Raw genomic sequence first — 21702 nt, 5'->3', positions numbered from 1 at the left:
CTATTGAGATTGAAAGAAGGCCAAACAATCTCAATAGAGATGACGGCTAGAAGATTAGTAGATGTTGGATCCCTGCCCTTTCATCCTAGTCTTTCTCTTCCTCCCTCTTCCCCCCCCGCTCCCCCCTTTTCATCTTCTTTGCTTTCGTTAGGGTTTTGTCCTTCTTGTTTTAGACTTTTTCCGGTCCTTCTCCTTCTTTTTTTGTTAGGCGTTCTTTCCATTTATTTCTTCTTGGTGGTTGTTATTGAATATAATCGTAACTATTATTATTATTATTATTATTTTAATTAATTAATTTATTTATTTATTATTTTTATTTATTTATTTATTTATTTTTTAATTAGTTTTTACTCATTTTTATTTTTTAGCTATCTATCCTTCTTATTCTAACAGATTAGTAATATTTAATTACTATAACCCTAAAGTTACCTTATATACATAAATATATTTATCTTTTATATAACTAATGTCCTTTGAATTTATAATTTTATAAGTAATCACCATATAAAATTAGTTCATTTTTAAGTTTCTAGTAATTATAACTAACTTACCTACTTTATATATTTATATATATATATATATATATATATTGGTCTTTAATATAACTGATTCCCCCTTAATTGAATTTTTAAATTATACCTTTCCACTAGCTTTTATTATATATATATATATATATATATATATATATATATATATATATATTTCTCTATTTAATTTGAACTTTCTAGTAATATATAGTTATTATAACTAACTATCATCTTGAAATTGCCTTACATATATATATATATATATATATATATATATATATGCCAGATCCTTGATCTAACTAATTCCCATATAAGTCACGTTTTTTAATAAACTATTAACATAATCAACTTCTAGAATTATTTCTTTTATATAATCTATGGTATGATAACTAACTCCCATTAAATTATCATTTTGACTTTTTGGACTACTGTCCCTAAGTCAAAATTAGCTGTTGATGAAGATAGCCGTTGGAGGCTCTTCTCAAACTATTTAGCATGCAAAGTTGGATTTGTTTCTTCAACTTGTCCAGACGATGAGCCACACTGGTTGGTTCGAAACGCGTCGACAAATGTCTCTCTTTATGTGATTTACGTCGAAGTTCTAGTTATAACTGTTTGACTTATGTAAAGAATAAATGTAGTATGTTGTAACCCTTGTAATTGACCCTAGACGTGTAGTTATGTTTTGTTGTTGTAGTGTTTAATGAAGATGAATCAACAACTTAAACTATGCTCCTTGTCATAGCATAGTAGCTACTCTTGGAGTTAGATAGGTCAATCCTAGGTGGGGTAACCTCATTGGTGTCCTTACAATTATATTTGTCATGGTTTGAGTGGGAGAGGTTGATGTATCTAGTGATGGGGTTAAACCCATAATTTAAGATATCAACTTTCATGATGTTGATAGCCCCAATGATGTCTATGATGAGCTCCTTCAATACTTCTTCCTCTTCAACTAGTTTGGTATGTGCAACTACTGCAACCTATCAACCTTTCTTTCTCTTAATTTCTCATTATAGAACAATGAGTTTGGTAGTGATTTCCTTCCATTTATTTTTTTCCGATGCTCTAATGGATGGAACATTTGTGGTCCCTCTTACTTCGATAGTCTCAACTTCTTTCCCATCCTCTTTTATTCTTGTTGTGCCTCTTTTACCTAGTGCTTGAGGCAAATCTTTACTCTTTTCTTAGTCAAAACATACTCTGATTGTTTCATTGATTTTTTGGGGACAAAATTTTCATTTGGAAACCCCTTAGTTGTTGAAATATGTAACTAGGTTCAGTCTTCATAATGGCATATGTAATCGTGATTTTATGTATTTAATGAAAAGAGAAAAATAAATTTATTATTTGTGTTCTTGAGGCATGGGTTTCAAACTCAAGGGAAATTTATTCTTAGGTCAAGCACCTATTGAGTGCTTCTAGGTTTGTCATAAAATCAATTGAGTCATTATCATCTATTGAAGACCCATTTGGGCATGTTATATATTGTAAAGAAAAATTTATTGAGTCAAAATAGCCTCAAAAATACCCTCCAATACCTCGTCATAGCACAAAGATCAAGTTAGCATACATGAAGGGACAAGTCGGCCTCAAGATAACAATTTGTACCCCTCACAAGCCTACAAATAAGAAGGAATTCAACCTCATTTGCACACTCACTCAAGCAAGTTCGATCTCCTCAAGGTAGAAGCTAGAAAAGGAAGAAGAAGAAGAAGAAGATCAAGATCGAAGTTTTTGGGCCTCTCTTTCTCTCTCTTTCATTAGGGTTTCTACAGTTTTCGGGCTAGATGAAATTATGAAGCTACATCAAAGTTGTGAAGCTGCAAGGTCGAAGTTATGAAGCTGCATGATCGAAGTTGTGAAGATGCAAGGTCAAAATTGTGAAGTTGCAAGATCAAAGATGTGAAGTTTCCTCTAGATCAAAGTTGTGAAGCTACAAGGTTGAAACTGTTGAAGTTGCATCAAGGCCAAAGTTGTGAAGATGCTAGCTCGAAGTTGTTGAAGTTGCTAGGTAGAAGTTGCAGAAATTGTTGCTGGGGTCGAAGTTGTTGAACGGTCGAAGTTTGTCGTTGGAAGTCATGTAAGGAAAACACATCAAGAAGGAAGGATGACTTAGTCTTGGACGATCTTGGTCAAGGGTCATAGCTCTTAGAATTAGTCAATTGAAGTTCTATAAGAAGAGAAGGATTCTGGTGGGTTTTCCTCTCAATTGGAGAGGTTTTGGCTCTAGATGATCACCTATATCTTGTGTCTTATTGTCTCATTATTCTTTATGATTTAGCAATTGTTTGATGATAGAGAAAACTAATAATAATAAAGGAAAGAAGAAGTTAATAAAGTAAGGTAAAAATATAACACAAGCAGTTATCAAAGTAAGAGAAATCACTTACACTTGTTGCCCCCTATATTTCTTAACATTAGTCATATAGTAACAATGTTTATCCATTGAAAATTGGCATTTATTGTTATAGTTCAATAAATTTGTCGAAGTCCACTGAATATGGTGAAGTTCCTCCACCATCCATGCATAATATGCTTCAAAGCATAGGTATATCTCAACCAACCTTCCCTTTTAATCCCAATGATACATTATGACTTGAACAATGGGTTGTAGAATCCCTCCTCGAGAATATATGGCATATCTTTGGTCAATGAATCTTGTAATTATGCCCTAACCAATGGTGGCATGAAAGACACACAAATGAAGTTTTTATTAGAATCATGTGCATTGAAACAAGACTAATAATTTCATTGGTTAAGTATGAGCATCAATGTAGTTAAACTCCTTAGGAACATGAGTCAACTAGTTGAATTGCAACCTCTAAGAAACATAAGGTCATCATTTCCTTAAAACTTGCATAAATAACAATTGTGTAATGAAACGTAAGTGGATATAATTAATTGACCCAATCTTATATCTAAAACAAATATTTTCAATATTATAATTCATGTACACATCCTATTTTGTAGAAGCATCCTCCTCTCATCCTTCTATCAACGTGTCAAGCTAGTGAGCTTTTTCCACATCCCAACCTTTTGCGGGTAGCTCCATTGCCACATAAATCTTCTCTTGGTCAATTAGTGAAATTTGATTCAACCATATCCCCCTATGTGTCTTACTTAGCATCAAACAGATCCCTTATTCATTGTAGGCATGTGTCAAAACATAAAACCTATAACAGACTCATAAACCCAAACTCGAATAATGACTTAAATTTGTAACGAATAAAATACATATAAATAATGTAAACAATAACAATCATAAATAATGATTAGTTAATTTAATCTGGGATGGTCTGATCCCTTCTCAGTGTGACAATTTTGTTTGTCACTTAGAAGATCATATCAGCTTGTATCGACGAAGATGACTATACCATGACAGAAAGACTTTCGAAACCAAAAAAGTGATCAAGCCTTTTTCATCGACAAGCTTTGAGGACAAAGCTTTTTGAGGAAGGAGGCAATGTAACGAATAAAATAATATAAATAATGTAAACAATAATAATCATAAATAATGATTAGTTAAACTAGTAATTAGGCTGAAGAGGCATGTCTAAATGAGACATGACTCTTCATGAAAAGACACTTTCTTGATATATAAGCAAGCCTCTTGTTCTCATTGTATCCATCTCATTCTATATCATTCATTCATATTCACATTTAATATATAATATTTGTATCCTCATGGATATCTTGATATTCCAAGTCTTTTGGAGTAATTAATCTTCAGAAGGAACTTTGTTCGCTTCAAAATCCAAGCTTGTGTATAATTTCCCTCATTCCGTCGCTTCTCTCCATCATAACCTTGTATGTTTTCGATGTGTACTCTAGGAAAACCTTAAGATCAACACAATCTAGTTCATAGATTAGAATGGTCTCTATGGCCCTTTCAAAGTTCTCCTTCCATTGCCATGACTATTCATGGGTCAACTTGTCCTACTAGAGATATCGGGTTACCAGGATTCTAAATAGATGCATTCTTCCTTAAAGGCTTATTTATCTTTCTTGCATGTTGTATTCGTATTGTAGCAAATCTTTGATTATTAGTTGCATCCACCTATTGTTACCTAGTACCATTAATATTTCATAATGCTTTATTATAGGTTCAAAACAAAAGTCATTTTTTCAGAAGTCATTAATTTGATTCAATGCTAGTATATGACTGAACATTGCCTTTCAATTGCAAATTCACCATCAAACCCTCCTCTAACTATCAAATGCTACAAAAATCCAATTCATTGTCTAAGGATTTAGTTGAATATATGTTAGCACTTTCTTTGGGGGTACCTTTACAACTTTGATTTACTCTATTTTTTCTACAACTCCAAAATAGCCACATGACGTCACATTCCAAATATAATTTTTGTGATTGTTTCATTTAAGGTTGTTTTCAATGGATCTAGATCCAACTTTGACCACTTCTTACCCCAAGATCCAACTCTAGCATATCTAAAGAGACTCTCTTAAAGTTAGCGAGGATTCACAAATATTGTGTTAAATGTGCAACAACATAGCTAGACCCACCTTGCATATCTCCACAATAAAGGCACAACCAAACATGCGACACATTTGTAAGTTTTTCATTAAATGCATTAAAAGAATGACGACATCGATGCAATGTTTTCTAAGTTGTCAAGTCTGGGATGTGGTTACCTGCCCACTGACTATATATATTCAACACCTAAAATTAGCCCATTGACATTATTCACGTCCTTGATGCAGTGACTCCCCTTCCACAAATTATATCATTGGGTGAAGTAGACCATCATAGATCCTTGTGTATCTTACCCTCTATGACCCAACTTAATGAGCGGGTTAGGCTTTTATCAAATTATATGTAGTTTCTAAAAACACTTGAACAAAACCTAACTAAATCTACATTGAAAATTTGATTGTATTGATTAATTAATGCAACATCCTACTATGTACATATACAAACTTTCCCCAAAGAGTAGTGGGATTATTTGGGTGCCACCATAGATAAGGGTTCCAAGCATGTGTGATTCACTCATCCCTTCATTGATTTTCCATTAAGCTACTCTAATTGACAAAGTTTTAGTTGTAATATATTATGTGATGTGGTAAGCCCCAAGCCAATGCGTTCATTAATTTCCTAGGTACAACAAGAACTCATATATATAAAAACTCTAAAACTCCTCATGCTAAGATATTGGCCTTCATGTTTTAGTTATATCATGCTCTTTATGTATTATTTACTTGTAGATGGTAAGGAATTGTCTCGTGACATGAAATCATAAATTCCCTAACCAATCAAACTTTTGGAACAACAAAGAACCATATATAAATTCCTCCCTCCAATACTATATTATTGACCAAGCATTTCAATGTAGATTGGGTATTAAAAAGATTAAAATCCTTCCTAGCAAACAATTATTTCCCTCATTTGAATGACGACAATCCAAAATTAGTTTACTACCCAAATTGGCTTATCTATCAACCTATTTTTGTGCCTTAGGACGTGAAAAAATTCAATCTTATCAAATCACCAAACTTCTTGAAAGATTATTTGAATACGAGCTAGGTTTGGCTGCTTGGGAGGAGAATTGCTATGAATAACTCTTAGATTGATCATTGAATCGCCTACTACTAATGCTTCACAAGCCCCTTGATCTTTGAGAAGCGAGAAGACTTTGAAGAACGTTGAACCCTCAACTTTACTATTCAAGGAAATCCCAACCCCCAAGTGTAATTAGTTTCTTGATTTTCTTTGAAGTCAATGCCCTCCTCCCCCCTCCCAAGATACACTAGGGTTATTACTAATTATATATCTCAAGATTATGCTTAAAAATTCAATATAAATTAATATTGACTTCATCCATCATTATTTTATTTCAAAATTAAGTTATTTTAAAAAACATACACAAACAAAAATGGAAACTCATCTTTACATCTTTGTAATTAGCTTTGTCTCATTTATTATCTTTCTCTTTTATGTACTTGCATTTACATATTTGGTGATGAAGTTAATGATACTTTGAGTTCACTAACAAAAATGAAAACTAATCTTTACAATTTTTTGCTAATTGTTTTTTTTTAATTATAATTCTTTCTTGCACTTGCATTTACTAACTTGGTAATGAGGTTGATGATACTTTAAAATGTAATATAAAATTTATGATAATACTTATGACTTGGGCTTCTATTAGTTCACCATAATAAAAGCCAACAAAAGGTGCTCCGTATCTAAATTAACTTTGTGTTCATAAGTCTTAAAAAAGGTCAGTGAAATGAAATAAAAGTAAGTTTGGTAGGTGAGAAAAGTGGCAATGATATATCAACAATCACTTGTGATTAAGGTTAGTTGTAGCTAAGGTTAGTTGTAGCTCTTTACTTCTGTTTGAAAGTAATTGAAATATAAATTTGGTTGGTATTAGTTGTAATTTTTTTTTATTAATAAGAATGATGACAATGATGTATAAGCAAGTTATATGTGTTACAATTAGTGGTCATTCTTCATTTGTGATTAGGGTTTGTGGTTGGGTTAAAAAATTAAAACATTAATAAATATTTTAGCAAAATAAACTACAAATCTATACATAATTTGAGATAATATGAATTTTTTATTTGCAAATTGATTCCAAACATCCAAATTCCAGTTTCTAGAATTAGTGATAAAACTTGATTTCATTCATCTACAAAACTTATAGGTAAAGCATCCATATCATATAAGCCTCATATCCTATCCACCAGCTTAGGTGAAACCTCTGTATCCTATCTGCAAGCTTATGGGTGAAGCCTCCCAGAGTTGAACGTAAAAACATCACAACTAAACCAATCTAATTTTAAATGTTAACTAGTACTAAGGCTTGATGTGAGATGAACCCACATTATTACAGCGCTTCCGAGTTTTGTATTTTACTTCTTTTTTATACAATGGAATGTAGGAATTTACAGGGTAAGTTCCTTAGACAGAACACCAAAGGACACCGCTCACAAACAGATCACAGATCAATACACTAGTATTTTGACGTGGTTAAAACCCTCAAAGAGGGAAACAGTCCACGGCCTAAGCCAATGCGGCCACTTCAGGCAATTTATTAATAAAAGAATGAAAATTTACATATGCTTCTCTCATAGGCGGATTACCCTACAAATGACCCTCCATGCTCTTTAAATAGAGATCATGGACCAATCGGGTGTTAAGCCACGGATCAAGTGTCGGTAATACCGAGGAGAGAATGAACCGTCGGATCACTACATATCATGACCGTCGGATTGTAAGTTACAAAATGTACATAGTAAAGAAACACACTTTACCTAACTCTATACTAGACCAAGTTGTACTTAACTATTTCCTATGTGTCGGAATATCCTAACATCCCCCCTTAAGAACAACTTGGGATAGGATTGAAGGATTTACAAATATGACACAATAGGAGAAGGAAGGAGGCACTAGAGCCTATCACCCCTTAGTGACAACTTCCTGAACTCCAACCATAAATCAAAGTTTAGTGAACTTCGCCTCTGTGAGAGCCTTTGTAAAGATGTTTGCAACTTGATCATCTGTTGAACAATATTGCACTTCAAGAACATGGTCGTGAATGAGCTTTCTGATGAAGTGCATGTGCAGTTCAATGTGTTTGCTGTGCTGATGTTGGACTGGATCTTTGCATAGTTGAATGGCACTTTGATTATCACACCAAAGTGTAGACGGATGCTGCTGCTAAAAGCCAAACTCTGATAGGATCTGACGAAGCCACAAGGCTTCCTTACTAGCTTCTACGGCACCACGATACTCTGCTTCTGCTGAAGAAAGAGAAATGGCACCTTGTTTCTTGCAAGCCCATGTAATAGGTCCTGAACCAAGAGTAAACACATAACCTACAGTAGACTTCCGATCATCAGGGTCACCAGCCCAATCGGAATCAGTGAAACCAACCAATAAAGGAGATGCTTCGGCATTGTAATGAATCCCAAACTGAACTGTACCTCCAACATAACGAAGTATTCTTTTAGTTGCTTTCCAATGACTTTCACGTGGGTTTTGCATAAACCGAGCAACAAGGCCAACTGCAAAGGAATTAGGACGAGTATGGGTTAGATACAAAAGTTTTCCTACAAGTTGACGGTATAAGGTAGCATCAACTTCAGGAGAAGTACAAGTGACTGAAAGTTTGACTCCAGACTGAAAGGGAGAAGGGGCTGGCTTACAGTCTTCCATGTGAAAATGGCGTAGAATATCACAGGCATACTTGGACTGAGAAAGGGAAATACCTTCCTTGGATTGCAAGACTTGAAGACCGAGAAAATAATGTAAGTGTCCTAAGTCTGTCATTTCAAACTTCCTTTTAAGGCTAGACTTCACATGGTTTATAAGGTTGGGATCACTACCAGTCAGGATAAGATCATCAACATAAAGAAAAAGAATGATAAGAGACTTGCCCACTTTCTTAGTGTAGACAGTATTGTCAGAATGACACCTAGAGAAGCCAGATTCTAAAAGAAAGTTATCCATTTTGGCATACCAAGCTCGAAGAGCTTGCTTGAGACCATAAAGGGATTTCTTAAGCCGACATACAATGCTGGAGTCTGTTTGTATAAAGCCAATAGGTTGTTCCATATAGATTTCTTCATGCAAGTCCCCATGCAAGAAGGCGGATTTAACATCCATCTGACGGACTTCCCATTTGAAAGAAGCAGCAAGGGAAAGAACAAGGTGGATATAGTTCATTTTGGCAACAGGGGGGAAGGTTTCAGTATAGTCAATGCCTTCAACTTGTGAAAAACCCTTAGCAACAAGACAGAGCTTTATGTTTATCAACTTTCCCATCTGGTCCATACTTGGTTCTGTAAACCCATTTGCATCTAACAATTTTTCGTCCCTTTGGTAGAGGAACAAGATCCCATGTATCATTTGCCAATAATGAATGATATTCTTCATTCATAGCTGCTTCCCAATCTGGATGGCCTGAAGCTTCTGCAAAGGTGTCAGGATCATAATTCACTGAAGCTTGAGCCAGTAAAGAAGAGGCTCTCTCGAACTGAGAACGTGTACGTTGCTGATCTGTAGGATCACCGGCAAGATCACCTGCTGCATCCCGAGTAGCACGGACCCATTTTGGAAGCTGAGGAGCTGAAGGAGGATCCTGAGAAGGTGGGGGAGGATTTTCATCCTCGCTTTCATCATCTGAAAAAGAAATATTTTCAAAAGTACAAGAGATAGGGAGAGGTGGCACATCCGCCGAACTAGGCTCGCAGGCCGATATATTTTCAACAAACTTTACATCTCTTCTAATGATAACATTTTTGGACTTAAGTGGAATAAATATATATCCTTTGACATCTTCAGAATATCCAACAAAAATACATTTTTCACTCTTAGGTTCTAAAGCTTTATGTTTCTCATCTGGAATATGGGCCCATGCCTCACTTCCAAAAACACGAAAGTGACTTACATCTGGTTTGATTGAGCTCCATGCTTCTTCTAGAGTGATATTCTTTAAAACCTTAGTAGGAGTGCGATTTATTATGTAATTTGCACAGTTAATTGCTTCTGCCCAATAATTAAGACTAAGTCCTTTAGATTGAAGCATACAATTAGCCATTTCCTTTAAGGTGCGATTCTTCCTTTCAGCTACACCATTTTGTTGTGGAGTATATGGAACAGTATGTTGCATTTGAATTCCATTCTCAGTGCAAAAGTTGATGAATGTGTTTTTAACATATTCTCTGCCATTATCAGATCTTAGATTAAGAATTTGATGTCCAGATTGTTTTTCAACAAAGGCCTTAAAGGCCAAGAACATGTTAAATACTTCACTCTTGAGTTTTAAGAAGTATACCCAAGTGCGTCTTGAGAAATCATCAATGAAAGTTAAGAAATACTTGTATCCAGAGAATGAAGCAACTGGAAGTGGACCACATAAATCACTATGCACGAGCTGTAAAGGGGCTGAGGCGTGCCAAGAGGCACGTTTTTCAAAATTGTCCCGATGATGTTTTCCGAGTACACATCCAGAACAAACACCATCTCTGCAAGATACCATTGGAAGACCTGTCACCATATTTTCTTTACATAGATTCTGAAGAGAGCGATAGTTTAAGTGACCAAATCGCTCATGCCAAAGTTTGCTCACTTCATCATTATGAGCAACAAATACTGAGAGAAGATTTAATGACCCAAAGTTGTGAAACTTATACAACCTTGTAGAATCATCAGCAATGCCAGTAGCTAAAATCTGTCTAGGATCTCTTAGGTCCTTAATTACAACATCGTGAGGTGAAAATTCAACGATTTTAACTTCACCTGAATGGGTTATCTGATATACAGATAGAAGGTTGCAGGATAAGGTTGGAACACATAATACATCATTAAACTGACCATTGTCTATATGAACAGTTCCAGTCCCTACAACACTAAGAGATCTATCATCACCAACATATATATTTTTGGTGTTACAATCAATTAAAGAAGAAAAACATGGCTTTGTTTTTGGCCATGTGATAAGAAGATCCAGAATCAATGAGCCACTCATGAGAATGAGAAGAAGAAGATACATTTAGTGCATAGCCAAACCGAGATGCTTGACAACTACATGCAGAAAGTGCCATTCATGAAGATGAAGTTGAAGTTGAAGAGTGCTCCAAATGGGTGTTATGCTTCTTCATTGCTGCTTCCAAGGCTTCCATCTTCTTAAGCATTTGATTCTAAGTGGCCATCTTGATTACAAAAGTTGCAATGTCTATCAGTCTTCTTCCATTTGTTTTTATTTGTCTTATCATTTTGTTGAAATGATTTTTCATTTTGAGGCTGAAATTGCTTAGGACCCTTGTTTTGTTTAGGACCATTCTTTTTAGGATACAATTTCTTAGGATTCTTTGGATTTGGTTGTTGCTGGGCGGCTAACGCTTTCTTAGAAGAGTTTCCAAGATGAAGAAAACCAAGGTGTAAGAGTTTTTCTTGTTCTCTTATTAAAGAATCACAAAAGGAATCAAAGGAAGGGGACTTGTAGGTTTGTCCTTGAGAAATGAAGACTTCTCTTGTAGAATGGAAGGTGGAAGCAAACACAGAATAGGTTGGTCCCAACTTAGTAAGAATGGAGTAGATAAGGCTACTATCTTCTTTCTTAACCTTAACACCTTCCAAGAGAAGCCTAAGGGTCTTGAACTTGGACAAAAAATCTTCAATGGAAGAAAAATTATTGGGGTCTAATGTAAGCAATTCATTTTCAAGTTGATGGGCTTTAAGTTCATTTTTTATTCCAAAGACTTTAGTAATGTGTTTCATTGCTTCATCAGGAGTATCAAGTTCTGCAATATGGAATTTAAGATTTGAAGAAATAGACATTCCTATCAACCCACGTGCTTGGTCTTGTCTATTTTCCCATTTAGTTGCATTGTCTTCATCTTTCGGTTTGGTATCTTGGCCTGTGGCTATTCTGTAAATACCTTTAATTCTAAGTAAATCCACAATGTAGGACCACCATTGGAAGTAGTTGGTGCTGTCAAGAATAACTTGGCATGGACTTTCCATTTAAAAAAAAAAAACTGAAGCTATAGATGTTGAAACTAAGTGTTGCAATGGAAAGATCTCGAAAAATTAGGCTGTTTCAAAAAAAACGGTTCTGAAAACGGCTTTCGGATGAAGAAGTTATGGCTTTTTGAAGAAAATTTGATGAAGTCGCCAACAAAATGCGGGAATGTGCGGAAATGAAAAATCCGCCCCCACAAAATGGAGACTTGAACCCAAGACCTCTACTCTCATAAATTAGCTTTGCACCAAGTGAGCTATACAAAAAGTTTGAGAGAGAGAGGGGGGGGGGAGGGAGGGGTGGTTGATGCTTTGGGTTGCGTGCTTGCTTTGAGAAAGCTCTTTTTCCCTACAAAACAAAAAACACAAAACCCAACACGAACATACAAAAAAAAAACGAACCTTGCGGCTCGAAGTTAGCTTTAGCCGGAAACTAAATATTTTCAAAAACGAATCTTGCGGCTCGAAGTTAGCTTTAGCTGGAAACTAAATATTTTCCTCAATGTTTCTGATTTTCCGATATCACACTAAGGCGCAGCGGAAAAGAGCATACGCATGAGAAAAATCCTTCTTTTATGTTTCTGATTTGCCCAGATCGCACAGAGTCGCAGAGCAAAGAGCATACGCAGAAATGAAAGGTATAGATCCAGTAATAAAAAAAGCTAAATAAACCGAAAACCGAAAACCGAAATAAACAGAGAGAAAATAACTGTAAACTGCAAATAAACATTGTATACCTCCAGATCTTAAAAATGACGCAGCTAGGGCTACCGGAAACCTTTTCGCGTGAAACGAAAGGGGTTCCTCTCTGGAACAGATGCTCCCAACACAACAGAGCATTCATCTCGGCCCGAAAGCAGTCAGAAACAGTAGATCTAAGAAACTATAGTCGGACGCAGTGCTACCGGCTTCAGATTTGGATCACCAACGGACGCGGTCTTCAAATAGCTCTGATACCATGTAGGAATTTACAGGTTAAGTTCCTCAGACAGAATACCAAAGGACACCGCTCACAAACAGATCACAGATCAATACACCAGTATTTTGACGTCGTTAAAACCCTCAAAGAGGGAAACAATCCACGGCCTGAGCCAACGCGGCCACTTCAGACAATTTATTAATAAAAGAATGAAAATTTATATATGCTTTTTTCATAGACGGATTACCCTACAAATGACCCACCATGCTCTTTAAATAGAGATCATGGACCAATTGGGTGTTAAGCCACGGATCAAGTGTCGGTAATACCGAGGAGAGACTGAACCGTCGGATCACTACATATCGTGACCATCGGATTGTAAGTTACAAAATGTACATAATAAAGAAACACATTTTATCTAACTCTATAGTACACCAAGTTGTACTTCACTGTTTCTTATGTATCGAAATATTCTAACATGGAAAGGCCATTGAAGTTTTGATGGCCACTGTATCGGAATATTCTAACATGGAAAGGCCATTGAAGTTTTGATGGCCACTCCAAATGCGAGAGTTGCAGAGCACAACAATGGCAGCTGTAATACCATCGCGGAGGACAAAAATGTTCACGCCCATTTACACCTCCAAACCCAATCTCTCGACCAACACTATACCCATTGATTTCCAGGGAGAAGAAGAAGTAGAGCACGCCAATGCCAACAATAATTCTACTCTTATATCTCTGTGCAAGCAGAACCGACTGAAAGAGGCACTGCACATCTTACAAGGTATGTACAGTCCAGATTCATCTGCTTATATTTCTCTCTTGCAAACCTGCATTGACAACAAACGAATTTCCCAAGGCAAAATAATCCATGCCCACATCATTCACAGTCAATTTCAATTCCATGACAACATCCTTTTGGCTAACAGGCTCGTAACCCTCTATTCCAAGTGCGGCCATCTGGATGATGCTCGGAAAGTGTTTGACAAAATGTCCGAACGAGATGTAGTCTCGTGGACTGCCATGATTGCAGCTTACTCAAAACAAGGCCGCGCAGATGAGGCTCTGAGGCTGTTTTATCGGATGAGGCTTTCTGGTGCCCAGCCGAATGAGTTCACCTTCTCGTCTGTTCTTCCGGCGTGTGCAAGCATGGTAGCCCTGGAACATGGCAAGGAGATCCATAAGGAGATAATTAGAAGTGGGTTTCAGGCTAATGTCTTTGTGGGGTGCGCTCTTTTAGATATGTATGTGAAATGTGGGTATATGGAGCTTGCACGCAAAGTGTTTGACAAAATGCCCGATCAAAACGTGGTCTCGTGGACTGCAATTACTGTAGGATACGCACAGAATGGATTTGTTGACGAGGCCCTGAGGTTGTTTCGGCAGATGCCCAATCAGGATGTTGTCTCGTGGAGTGCAATGATTGCGGTTTTTTCTCAGCATGGTCTTGATGAGGAGGCCTTGAGATTGTTTTGTGAGATGCAGACGACCGGTGTTTTGCCGAATCAGTTCACATTTGCTAGTGTTCTGCCAGCATGCGCCAACTTGGGGGCTGTGGAGCATGGGAAAGTGATTCACGGAGGCATAGTTAAGAGGAGACTTCAATCTGATCCTTTTTTGCAGTGCGCCATGGTAGATATGTATGTCAAATGTGGGAGGATGGGCAGTGCACAGATGGTGTTAGATGAAACTACTGAACGAAGTGTGATGCTGTGGAATGCAATGATTGCCGGATATGCCCAGAGTGGGGATATTGACAAGGCCATGAAGCTTTTTCAGGAAATGCCAGAACGAGATGTGGTTTCATGGAATGCAATCGTTGCAGGATGTGCACAGAATGGGCTGGTTGATGAAGCCTTAAAGTTCTTTCGATTAATGCCTGAACGAAATGTAGTGTCGTGGACTCAGATAATTGCAGGATGTGCCCAGAGTGGGCATTCTGATGAGTCGTTGAAGCTCTTTCAGCAAATGCGCATGAGTGTGGTGGATCCAGACTCGGACACATTTGCCAGTGTTTTCACAGCATGTTCCAACTTGTCAGCTCTGGAACATGGCAAAAAGATTCATGGAGAAGTAATTCAAAGGGGATTTTTATTTGATGTCTTTACTGGGAGTGCCCTTCTAGACATGTATGCCAAATGTGGAAGCATACAAGACGCAGAAAAACACTTTAAGATAATGCCTAGTAGAAATGTGGTCTCATGGAGTGTAATGATCGCTGGATATGCCATGCATGGGTGTGCTAGGGAGGCCCTCCAATTCTTTGAACAAATGCAATGCTCTGGCATGAACCCAGACCATGTCACCTTCATCGGTGTTCTGTCTGCATGTTGCCATTCTGGCCTAGTGGATGATGGTTGGAGATACTTCAATCTCATGACTCAGTGTTATCACATCACACCCAGAATGGAGCACTACTGCTGCATGGTTGACCTTCTGGGCCGTGCTGGGATGCTGGTTGAAGCACATGACTTTATCAATAAAATGCCAATTAAACCTGATGCGGCCGTGTGGGGATCAATGCTTGGTGCTTGTAGAATCTATGCTAATGTAGAGCTAGGAGAAATGGTGGCTGAACGACTTTTTGAATCTGACCCTAAAAATGCTGTACCTTATGTGCTGATGTCGAACATCTACGCGGCAGCTGGCAGGTGGGATGGCATTCAAAAAGTGCGAAAAATGATGAAGGACATGGGAATCAGAAAAGAACCAGGACGTAGCTGGATTGAAGTAGATAACCATGTACATGCTTTCTTCGTAGGAGATAGAAGACACCCCCAAACAGAGTTGATTTATGCGAAGTTGGAGAAATTGTCAGGGCAGATGAAGGAGGCAGGCTATATGCCTGACATGAATTTTGTGCTGCATGATGTGGAAGAGGAGCAGAAAGAACATACTCTCTACCATCACAGTGAGAAGCTAGCGATTGCATTTGGACTTCTCAACACATCCCCTGGGACACGTATCCATATCATCAAAAACTTTAGAGTGTGTGGAGACTGCCACACTAGCATTAAGTTTATCTCAAAGCTTGTTGCACGAGAAATTGTTGTGAGAGATGCAAACCGTTTCCATCATTTCAAAGATGGACAATGTTCCTGTGGCAATTATTGGTGACCATATCATTCATAAGTGAAACAAGCAATAATCAGAACATTGGACATTTGAGAGGTAGTTCTTGAAGCTAGAATTCTGCCCAATGAAAACAAAGACATCTAGATAAGTTTCAAGGAAGATCAAATTGTGCTAGAAAGAACAAATTTTTCTTCCAAGATCTTGGAAATTTTTATAGAGAATTTTAGAATGATCTCGAATGAATTGGGTTCTTGAAAGCCTGGTTCAAGGGACCATTGGGGACATTAAAGATTTTTTCATGGTAATTTGGGCACTGATTGGTTGTGGCAAGTTCCAAAGAGCCAAGAACCATCCAAGATTCGGGAGGACGAGCTCCCTAGTGACCATTTGATCCAAGATTTGAGAGCGCAAATTCCTTGGTGGTTCCAATTTTAAAGCTTCTAATATTGCAAAAGAATGCCATGGTGATTCTGCTGAAAGAGTTCCAGAGTTGAGAGAGATTTCATGGTGATTCGATGGAATGCTTCCTTGTGTTCTCCACCAAGCCCACCAAACACTGCTAACATTACAGCGGAAAGTACATATCCCCAAAGGAAAAGACGGCTATGGAGAAGTCCCCTCAACTTGCAAGGAGAGGTATACTCTTTGCCAAGTATTCCTATGGAGAAATTTCCCATTTTCTGGGGAAACAATTCCAAAGATGCGGAGCAGCATTTGATTGAATCTATTGTGCCTGTGACATCTATAATGTTGGAGATGATGATGTAGCTTGTTCATTATTCATCCGAATCTGGAAAGGGGAAGTGTGAGAATGGTTTATTCTCTACTGCTTGGAACCATCAATGAATGGGAGTATTGGAGATTTTGTTTGCTGAGAAATATTGCCCAAAGGTTGAGCCCACATATTCTTTTTATGAAACTCATTTGCATTTACATGAAGGAAAAAAGGATGGTTAAGATTGACTTTCAGATTTATGAGAATCCTTCATCGAATGATGCAGCAAATATTTCCTAATGATCCCATCATTTTCAGCTACTATGAAAATGATTTGCCCACAAACTTGAGGTATTTGCTAAGATAAGAAGGAAAGTATAGATGGACGGAGTTAATGCAATGAGAGGAAGATGTTCTTGCAAGTGGTGCTGATCTAGAAACTATTTTTGGAAGGTTCCAAAGGCACACGTTTGAAATTGTAGAGGCATTAGCCTTGGCTCAAAAAACTTATCCGACTCTCATTCCAAAACTTGACACTTTGTGCCCTTTCTCATGTTGTCTATTTATATCCAAACCAATTACTTCAGATGAGAAGAAATGCAAATGTCAATGCTCAAAGAATTGGGATGTCTTGTACTCGGGAGGGTGATGTAAAAAAATTTAAGAATCTGAGCATGAATCCTATAGTTGTCTCAAACATCATGGATGTGACTGCATTTGGCATCCCATCATTTTCAGCTACTATGAAAATGCTTTGCCCACAAACTTGAGGTATCTGCTGAGATAAGAGGGAAAGTATAGCTGGAAGGAGTTAATGCAATGAGCTCAATCCATTGAGGAAGATGTTCTTGCAAGTGGTGCTGATCTAGAAATTATTTTTGGAAGGTTCCAAAGGCACACGTTTGAAATTGTAGAGGCATTAGCCTTGGCTCAAAAAACTTATCCAACTCTCATTCCAAAACTTGACACTTTGTGCCCTTTCTCATGTTGTCGATTGATAGCAAAACCAATTACTTAAGATGAGAAGAAATGCAAATGTCAATGCTCAAAGAATTGATATGTCTTGTTCTCAGGAGGGTGATGTAAAAAAATTTAAGAATCTGTGCATGAATCCTATAGTTCTCGCAAAGATCATGGATGTGACTGTATTTGGCACTGACTTATATGTGATTCAAAGGGCATCAATCTAAAACAACAACAGGGAAGTAAGAAGAAAGCCAACCCTTATACTTTTGATAATGCTGCCCTCCCACCATCTCTTAACTGGGTCCAAGACAGTGAGGAAGAGGATTTAGAAAAGGAATCTCATGAAGGGTAGGAAATATTTCGTATATCAGATTATATTTCTGAACCTAAGAGTGAGAATTCTAAGATCCCAATGGAAGGGATATGCACTCTTTCACATGCTTTGTGGGAAGATAGTGATAGCGGTGACAGGTTGAATGATGAGATGGCAACATTCCTCAATGTCAAAACTGTTGAAGGCAAACATGTGTTCTTTAAAAATGTGAAGAGGGCAGAAATAATAAATGTACAGATCTCATAAGAATATATTCTTGGTTCAGAGGAAGGATTGTTTGCTTTGTCACATTACCTTGTTGAGGATGAGTTGGAAGCTAGGGAAAAATAAGACAATCAAGACTTTAAGTTCGGCAATATTTCTATGCCAAGAGATGGATCTGATAATGAGATGGAAAACATAGGGACAACACTTGATGAAGAGCATACAATGGAACCTGAAGTTGAGGAATCTCTTTCATATTTGTGATCTCAGTTTATCATAAGGCTTTACTAGTTCCAAAGTCCTTGTACAGTCCAGTGGGCAGTGAGGTAAACCTGATTTTTAAGTATGATTATGAAGGTGGTTGCGTTGAACCATGGCTTCACAATGTCATTAGTGGGTTATCTCGATAGTTGTCATCTTGTGTTCTCATCCTTCAAAGCTTTTGCTGCAATGAGTTCATTGCGCAAGGTGACCTCGCATGGTTGGTAACCATTCTCATCAATTGTGATCAGCCCAACATAGAATCATTTATTGAGCCTGATGCATGAATGATTCCATTGGAAGTCAGCAATATTCTTGAGACCTACACAATTAGTGTAGGGTAGGTAGGAATTTTCCATTTTAGTTTGTACAGTTGGGCTTCAACTTTTGAATTAAATACGTGTGGGTCTCGGGGCTAATTTAATAGTGTTTGGAAGTGACTCCAAGGCCCCTAGTCTGATTCTGGTGTTTTTAGCAACCCATGGGGGGTCACTATCCCACATTTGGAGTTGAATGTCGATGTGTTTTCTTTGTCACCCATCAATGGGGTGATTTTGGTGTTTACTTGAACGTGGATTTCTTCCATTTGTAAATTCATTTTGAGAATCTGGAGGGTGTCGTGTAATCTTCACAAGATCATAAAAATCTGAAAAGATTTTCCCCTCAAAATCTAGAGTCAGTTTCAAATGCTACAATTCATTGGGGCGCCCCGCCCCTTCTCACCCCCACCACCACAAACACACACAAAGTCACTGTGTTTCCATTTGGATAAAAAGATATGTCAAGGAAGCAAAACATGGATGTGTGCAACCTCTCACTAGATAACTCTCTGTGAGCTATGCTCAACATGTTATGGAAAGAAAAATGAAGGTCATATGCTCGAGATAACCACTAGTCCTAGTCCCAACCTTGGGATTATCCACCCCAAAGAGTGCACTTAATGTTAAAAGAAATTTGATCATATCTAATAAAAATGATTGCGTTGAGAGGCTCTCTACAGCTCAGTATGGGGGAGATGTGTAGGTGTTAGACATAATGTAAAAAAAATTGTGTCAACATTTTTTAAATATTTTATTTTAATTTAATTTTTGTAACATTTTTTAAAATTAAATCTAAAAGCAAGAAGGTGTGGAGGAGATGTAGTGGTGTAGAATATTGATTCTATAACCATATTTAAATTTAATTAATAAGTAAATAAAGACTTTATACTTACAATAAACTTAATTAAATATAAAAGAAAAAAAAGGTGTGGAAAGATGTTGTGATGTCCAACACTGACTCATCAAAATAAAATAAAAAGTATAATTATCAGTGAAATATTTTAAAACTAAAAATAAAATAAAATAAAATTAATAATTATAATTATAAGCACATAAAAACTTAATCCTTACAATAAACTTATTATAACAAGATTCTTAGCTATGGATATTCACCCGTATTTTACCAAGAATATTATTAACTTGTAATTATTTTAATTTTATTTTATCACATTTTAAAAATTAAATCTAAAATAAAAAAAGGTATAGGGAGATGTTGTGATGTCCCGTAAAGAGACTTGATCAAAATAAGAATAAAATAAAATAAAATACATAAAATTAATAATTATAATTATAATTAGAAATAAAGCAAACCTAGATCCATCTTAACTCTAGATCAACCATCGAGAGGGATCAAATCTTTTGAGATGCAAACCTCTTTTAGAGTGAAAGGAGATTTGATCCCCCTGGCCACTTGGTAGATCCATACTTAAAATGAATCTAGGTTGATTTAAGTTCCCGAATCAAACAACCACTATGTTTCAAATGTGAATGGTTATGGTGAATTAATTGGATTTCTCTCCCCACAACCCTAACCTAACTAGAAAATTGTTTTAGCTCCAAGTGAGAATTATGTATTAAGTGGTTGCTTTTAAGTTGAGCTTAGGATCGTGAATCAAGCAGAGTGAAGTGTGTGTGAGCTTGTGGTATAGCCAATTTCAACAAAAAAAAAAAATGCTTGAAACATAAATACTTGCAATTAAAAACATTTAAAATTGAAACACTAGCTCAAAATAAAACAAATACTATAGTAAAAAGAATTTATTTATTTATCTCAATGAAATTTCTTATGAGAAATGAGCATTAACTAATCCAAGTCGACTAGCAAAACTCCTATTCCAACCTAGTTATGTAGTAGGATTGAATGATTTTGCAATTTCAAAATGAAAAGTGAGATTGAATAAGTCAAATACTTAAAAAAAAGGAGGTTTATATCTTTAACTTTACTAACTTTCCTCTCTAAAAGAAAATGCTTCTTACAATATCATGCAAACAAGAGTTGAATGCTGAAAAAGAGTTGAAGAGTTAGTTGGAAAAAGCAAAGGCAAATGCCTAAAACATAAATCAAAGACTAATGGCATGTATTAATGTAAAATTCATCTAAAGCTTTTATGATTTAAAGCAAGTCTTAAGAGTTATTCACGTGAGAAAAGGTTTTTAAATTAGTATGTCGAAAATAAACAAAATATGCAATGCAACAAAGAGAAACCCTAAAGTGGAATGTACTAATGACCATAAGGGGTATTTTATGTACTTATAATGTTTCTATAAAATGCATTATAGTGTTGGACCAATGACCTATAAACCCAAGAGAACTTTAAAAGAGGATTGCTTGAAACAAGACAAAGCCGAAAAGCTAAAAAAAATAAATGCATCACAATGTATAAATCTACCCCAAAAAGTGTGTTTTTAGTGTAGACAATGTATCAAACGCTGCATTGAACAAGTGCAAAACCCTGTACCAAAGGATGCATTGAACCAATGTAAAAATTGGTACCAAAAGATGCATTGAACCACTATAAAAATTGGTACCACAAATTGTGTTAACTATGTATTATCAAGGGTAGAAAAGTGTGCTAGCTCTTACACATAAAGGTGAAAATACCAATTTATAACCAAGGAAGAAATAGAGCCTTTTTACTTGGTGTTCTTTGTAAAAACATAAAAGTACATAGAGATAAAGAAATTTCAAGATCTAAAATTGAGAGTGAAAAGAGTGAAGGTGTAACAAGCACACCCACATCGGCGTAATGGTTGTCTATTAGGCCCTAAACAAATGGTCAGATTTAAGTGATGACTTTTCGTGCTTCAAACGTTAATTTATATATGAGATAAAGAACTAAAGCAAGAAACCATTTAATCGACATGAACAAAAGAGATAAAAGAA

General features: G+C 36.5%; 1 pseudogene across 2 annotated transcripts; it reads left to right on the top strand.

Moving 5' to 3' along the window:
* Positions 1–13410: 13410 nt before the first annotated feature.
* On the top strand, positions 13411–19095 carry LOC149215033 (pentatricopeptide repeat-containing protein At2g22070 pseudogene; annotated as a pseudogene). Of its 2 annotated transcripts, XR_016250980.1 has the most exons (2): positions 13412–13727; positions 13873–19095. The product of XR_016250980.1 is annotated as a pentatricopeptide repeat-containing protein At2g22070 pseudogene, transcript variant X2 (transcript). The 2 variants fall into 2 exon arrangements; XR_016250979.1 differs by having other exon boundaries at positions 13411–19095.
* Positions 19096–21702: the final 2607 nt, after the last annotated feature.

Source organism: Pinus tabuliformis, chromosome 1_1, assembly GCF_031772625.1.
Source record: "Pinus tabuliformis cultivar Carrire ecotype Pingquan chromosome 1_1, CPIR1, whole genome shotgun sequence".
Classification (NCBI taxonomy): Eukaryota; Viridiplantae; Streptophyta; class Pinopsida; order Pinales; family Pinaceae; genus Pinus; species Pinus tabuliformis.
The sequence above is the reverse complement of the archived record's forward strand: the minus strand, read 5'-3'. Positions and strand labels throughout refer to the sequence as shown.